The sequence below is a fragment of the Coenobita brevimanus genome, chromosome 99 (genome assembly GCF_032717465.1).
Source record: "Coenobita brevimanus isolate Jiangsu-jjx chromosome 99, ASM3271746v2, whole genome shotgun sequence".
Lineage (NCBI taxonomy): Eukaryota > Metazoa > Arthropoda > Malacostraca > Decapoda > Coenobitidae > Coenobita > Coenobita brevimanus.
The window spans coordinates 3,592,188-3,599,222 of NC_137052.1; positions in this window are offsets into that span (position 1 = coordinate 3,592,188).

The window sequence follows — 7,035 nt, forward strand, 5'->3', positions numbered from 1 at the left end:
TTGGGGGCGGACGGGGGGGCTGGGGCGGTCGGGTGGGCGGGGACGGACGGTAGGGTGGGGGCGGACGGGGAGGTTGGGGCATCAGATACGGGCATTATAGTATCATCAGTAGCAGTATTTTCATTGCGGGTCATATGTTTTAACTCTGTGGTCTTCATTTTCTTTTTCATCTCGTTTCGATCTTTCTCGGGGTTGATGCACCATTTAAAAGGATTATACATTTTCTTTTTCGGTACAGAACGCTCCTCCTCCTCCTCCTCCTCCTCCTCCTCCTCTTCCTCTTCCTGTTTTCTCTCCTCCTTCCTCCTCTCCTTCTTTTTCCACTTTTTGAACGATGCAGCTAAGCGTTGAAAGCAGTTGCATTTCGTGTTTTTCACTTTCTTTTTTTCCTCCTCCCCCTTCTCCTCCTTCCTCTCCTCTCCTTTCCCCTCTGTTTCCTCCATCTTCCCCTTTGTCTCCTCGCTCTTCACCTTTGTCACCTCCTCCTCCTTCCTCTTTTGCGTTTTGTGTGTATTACCCATGTCTGTAGTTGGTAATTTATCCAAGACAGACTTATATATCTTTCTAAGGTAATCCTTTTTTTGGGGAGTGAGAGTCGTGGTGTGTTTACGAATTTTATCAAAAGATTTGTAGCCATCTTGCCCAACTAGGATTGTTTGTAAAAGCCTTGAAGTTATGTTTTTTTTTTTTTAGCATTAGGCCATTTTGTTTTGGTTTGAGGGGCTATTATGATGGTGAATAGTAATGGTGATGATGATGATTAGCGATTGTATTCATGATCGTAATGGTGATGATGATAGTGATTGGCGATTATAGTCATGATAGTAATGGTGGTGATGGTGGTGATTGGCGATTGTAGTCATGATAGTAATGATGATAATGGTGATTAAGGCTTGTAGTCATGATAGTAATGGTGATGATGATGGTGATTAGGGACTGTAGTCATGATAGTATTGGTGATGATTGGTAGTTGATGTAGCAGTGATGATGGTGAATATAATGTTTAGTTATGGTAGTGGTTGTGTCGTTACAGTAGTGAGTATTGTGATGCCTAATAGTGATAATTGTAGTAGTGATGACGATGATGCTAAGTGGTGATCAGTAGTGGTGATGGTGAATAAAGTGATAAGTAGTGATAATGATTGTGTGATTATAGTACTGATGGTAGTAATGACACCTGTGTTGAAAATTAAACTAGTGCTGACAGTAATGGTGATATTTAGTGATGACTAGCGGTGGTGTTGATGATGAGTAATGATAATGATTGTGTGATTATTAAAATGATTTTATTAATGACACCAATGTTGAAAATTATGCTTGTGATGACTAATGGTGGTGATTAGTGGTGACTATGGCGATGGTGATGATTCTAATTAATGGTGATGATCTTGGTGATAATAGTAATGATTATAGTGATGACGCTAATGGTGAAGATTATAGTAATGATTGTGGTGATGAGTAATGGTAATTATTAGTGGTGATAGGAGTGATAAGAATTTTAGTGAGGTGATGATTATTGATATGGTGGTGATTGTGATGATAGTGGCGATTTGTGATTAAAGTGGCTTGCATTTCTAGTAAAAGTGATGATAGTGACGATCTCTTAATGATGAATGGAATAGTGATAATGATGATTATTATACTGTATATTAGGATGGTTATAATAATTTTAATGACTGTAATCATCACTATTTCACCATAACCATCAGTAACGATTTTATTCAATATAATCATCACTTTGTTCATCTCATTTGCTAGAATCATCTCCAGACGTCATCACTATAATCACTTTACTGACCACTGTTTCACTGTAATCCTCAGTAACCATTTTATTGAATATCATAATCACCCTGCATCACAATTGGATCATCACCATAGATCATCTCTATGATCACTGTAATCATCACTGTTTTATTAAAGCCCATTACTTTTTAACTATAATCATTAATCTTTACTGTGTTGTTTATCGTTTGTATAATTATTACTGTTCTTTATCTTTGTTATAATTTGTTCTATCATGGCGTTCACTATCTGAGATCCCATAGCGGTGTATAATCGCCTGGTGGTAGCAAGAAAAAGAAAACAAAGAAAAACAAAAAAAGAAAAAGAAGCAGGAAAGAAAAGCAAACTCGTAAAGAGGTTGGGTAATTTAAGCCAAAGACGTGGTAATGTATTAGGAGGGATGAGTGTAAGTATTAGGGTGCCACGGAGATAGTCCTAATACACCGTCACTAATACAGCCCTGATACACTAATACTACACCTGAGATACACTCCTAACACATTAATGCCCCACCCCTGCTACCCCCCTAATACACTAATACACCACCCCTATGACCCCCTATTACACTAATACACCACTCTTAAACCCCCCCTAATACACTAATACAGTACCCCTATGACCCTCCTGATACACTAATACACTACCTCTATAAGCTCCCTAATACATTAACACACCACCCCTATAACCCCCCCTAATACACTTATACACCACTCCTATAACCCCCCTAATACACTACACCACCACCCGTATTAACCCCTCGACACCCAGGACACTAATACACCCCTGTACACCCCAAACCACCACCCCTACACCTTTCCTATCCACTCCCCACCCACCCATACCTCTCGGCTACCACTCTCAAGTGACGCTACGGAAATCCACTGTACCGAGAAATTGCCAGGATTGCAGCACACCCCACAATATTCCATGGCTCCCCCTGCCTCTGTTCACTGTCCTATACTGTGCTCACTTTAACTTGGCCTAATCACAACACCCAGGCCACAATATTGGATTTATAACCCGCCTTCACTCTTGTATAGTCTATTCCCTTCAACTTGGCCGAATTACAACACACAGGCGACAAGATTATATTAGACCTCTCCCTTTCCACTCTCCAATACTCCGACCATTTCTTAGCCTAATATTGCCATCTCTCCAGCTTGAATGCTGAGGTTTTGCTAGAGATTTCCAGCATAGCGCTAGTCACGAGGAAGTGCTATGGAGAGGAGGTGTAGCAAGCACAAGTACGAGAAATGCAATGAACGTGAACCCAGTGGACTGGAGTTTGAAGTCACACTTTTTGTTTCTGCAGCTCACCATCCTCTTCTGGGTGGTAGGGTGGGATGTGAGGGAGGTTTATACAGCCAGGTAGGGGTTTTATCAGTGCCACCACGCGAAGGCCTCTCTCTTCAGCACCCTTCCCTGAGCGGCAAAGGCGAAGGAACGTGTGTGGTGGTTCAGTGCGGCCGCGACTGAGGTGAACTGAGGCAGGGGTTGTGGTGGACCGGTTGGAATTGTGTTCGTCATTTGATCCCCAAGACAAAAGTTTACCCGCCTGTGTGTGTGTGGTTGAGGCTGTGGACGGAGGGAAGTTACGAGAGAGAGAGAGAGAGAGAGAGAGAGAAATGAAAGAGAGAGAGAGAGAGAGAGAGAGAGAGATGACAGATTAGGGAACCATAGAAAATAGTACATGAAATATATACGATATTTGTGAGAAAGAGAGAGAGAGAGAGGAGGGATTTATGACATTCGAGGGAATTTTGGGAAGGCATAAATCCCCCATTAAGATATACGATATTTGATACTAACTCCTTAATTTGACAGTCCCATTTATTTTTCTCCTCTGTAATTTCAGACGATTTTATTCAGTCGGGAGATGTAGGTTCGGAGGCTTTTCTAACACTTTTTGTTAAGCGATTCATTTGGATGTAACGCCCGATCTTTCTCTGGTGCTGTTTACATTTTTCTATATCAGGAGAGTTTGCATCAGGATTTTACAAGAGAATGAGGTGTAAGAAGGAAAATAATTCGCCTAAAATGAATTGTAACGCAATCCCCCCAAACCACGTAGGCTGTTAAGCGCATCTGTTTAACGCTTTCAGTGCCTTGATGGAAGTTCATTATTGTGTGTGTGTGTGTGTGTGTGTGTGTGTGTGTGTGTCTGTGATGAGACAAATGAAGTCTTATGAAAGTTCCCTCCTTTTGAAATATCTTGTAACAAAAGCATTTAAAAGTAACAGGAACTCCAAAACACACACACACACACACACACACACACACACACACACATCGGATAATTTCATGGGCGTGTTTTATCAGACAGAGCAGGTTGTTAATGAGGAGGGAATTGTTCTCTGATGCTTAGTTGTTGGTGTGTTTTTTGGCAATCGCTCCTAATCGGCGGCAGGTTTTGTGTGTCTGTCTGTTTGTCTGTCAGTGTGCATATCTGTCTGAGTCACCATCTGTTTCTCTGTCAGTCTGCATATCTGTCTGAGTCACCATCTGTTTGTCTGTCAGTCTGCATATCTGTCTGAGTCACCATCTGTTTCTCTGTCAGTCTGCATATCTGTCTGAGTCACCATCTGTTTGTTTGTCAGTCTGCATATCTCTCTAAGTCACTATCTGTTTGACTGTCAGTCTGCATGTCTGTCTGAGTCACCATCTGTTTCTCTGTCAGCTTGCATGTCTGTCTGTTTGTCTGTCAGTCTGCATGTCTGTCTGAGTCACCATCTGTTTCTCTGTCAGCCTGCATGTCTGTCTGTTTCTCTGTCAGTCTGCACACCTGGCTGAGTCACCTGAGAAAGATATTTACCTGGTGTTTGATAAGCCAGTGGAGGAAAAAGTGGGGTGGCTGTTGGTGTATAATTATGAGGAGTGGCTGGATGTGAATCACTGCACTTGTCCTTCATATCCAACCTTCTCTTAGTCACTCACAATTTAGTGACATAATATAAGATGCTAAAAAGATGCGAATGAATGTGTATGGGTGGATGAGTGAAGTGAGAGTGTGTCGTCTTGTCTCGGCTACCTTCCTTACTTTGGGGGAAGCAGCCTAGGTATATAGATAGATAGAATATAAGTAATGGCAAAAAATGTTCCAAGACGTCCAGTCATATGTTAAGAATTTTGAAACAACTTATAGCAACGTCCAGTGTAATTATTTCCATTTAGTACTGTATTAGATAAAGTGTCTGACAGACCTGGTTGAGTAGGTTTGTAAGTTATTCTAGTTAGATTAGAAGTGTTACAATGTGGAAAAGAATCTAATTGTGAGACATAAGTAAAAGCCTTGATTTGAGTTTCAGAGTCAGAAATTTCCTGAGTAATGTAAAAGGTTTTATACAGCTCACTGTAGAGAGGGTTCCGGTGCTGTGAACGGCTTTCCGTTATGACACCTAACAATATGTGACACGGCCTCCTTCACACGCCGCCGTTCCCCCCGAACAGAAACAGGTTCCGTGTTGTCTGAGGGGATTGTAAGTTTAACACCATACTCTACTCTTATTCTTGCCACATTTTTGCCTCCAGCGCCAAGAAGTCTCGCTCTTTCCCTACCGTCTACTTGCATCAGAACTGTGATTATTTCCTCTGATTGGTGTACTGCAGGTGTGCAGGGCGTGGAGCAAGTCACATTGTGCCGGTCCTTAACCCGCTCAGCCACACGGCTAGTGTTGTCCGGGGCCGCCGACGCCATTTGAGCCATGCGAGTGTTGATGTACTGGACGATCTTCTCTACCTGTGCTAAGCGAGCACAATTGCCATTCATAACCTTTTGCACCTCTGCTATGAGATTGGTATTCTTGTGTGAAGTCGCCTCGACCTGGAATAGGCGAGCACAGTTATCATTTAAGGCCGCCTGCACCTCTGATACGCGGGAACAATTATCCTGGAATGCCGCCTCAGCCTCTGATGCGCGGGTATACCTATCCTTCATGGCCGCCTCGACCTCTGATACGCGGGAACAAGTTTCCTTGAGGGCTGCCTCGACCTCTGATACACGGGAACAATTATCCTGGAAGGCCGCCTGAGCCTCTGATACACGAGTACAATTATCATTTAAGGCCGCTTCGACCTCTGATACACGGGTACAGTTATCATTTATTGCCGCTTGGACCTCTGATAGGCGGGTATAATTATCATTTAAGGCCGACTGCGTCTCTGATACACGGGAACAATTATCATTTGTGGCTGCCTGCACCTCTGATACACGGGAACAATTATCATTTAAGGCTGCCTGCACCTCTGATACACGGGAACAATTATCATTTAAGGCTGCCTGCACCTCTGATACGCGGGAACAATTATCTTTTAAGGCCACCTTGACCTCTGATACACGGGTAGAATTATCATTTAAGGCTGCCTGCACCTGTGATACACGGGAACAATTATCATTTAAGGCTGCCTGCACCTCTGATACACGGGAACAATTATCATTTAAGGCCGCCTCGACCTCTGATACGCGGGAACAATTATCATTCAAGGCTGCCTGCACCTCCGATACACGGGAGCAGTTATCATTTAAGGCTGCCTGCACCTCTGATACACGGGAACAATTATCATTTAAGGCCGCCTCGACCTCTGATACGCGGTTACAGTTTTCCTTTAAGGCCGCCTGCACCTCCGATACGCTGGTACAATTACCCTTGAAGGCCACATCAGCCTCTGATACACGGGTACAAATTTCCTTTAATGCCGACTCGACCTCTAATATGCGTGTACAATTTTTCCTTAAACCCGCCTGCACCTCTGATACACTGGTACAATTTTCTTTTAAGGCCGCATCGACCTCTGATACGCGGGCACAGTTATCGTGGAAGGCCGCTTGCACCTCTGATACCCGGGTACAATTTTGCTATAAGGCCGCCTCGACCTGTGATACGCGGGTACAATTACCGTGGAAGGCTGCCTCAGCCTCTGTTACGCGGTTACAATTTTCCTTTAAGGCCGCCTCGACCTCTGATACGCGGGAACAATTATCATTCAAGGCTGCCTGCACCTCTGATACACAGGAACAATTATCATTCAAGGCTGCCTGCACCTCTGATACACGGGAACAGTTATCATTTAAGGCTGCCTGCACCTCTGATACACGGGAACAATTATCATTTAAGGCTGCCTGCACCTCTGATACGCGGGAATAATTATCATTTAAGGCCGCCTCGACCTCTGATACACGGGAAGAATTATCATTTAAGGCTGCCTCTACCTCTGATACACGGGAACAATTATCAATTAAGGCCGCCTGGACCTCTG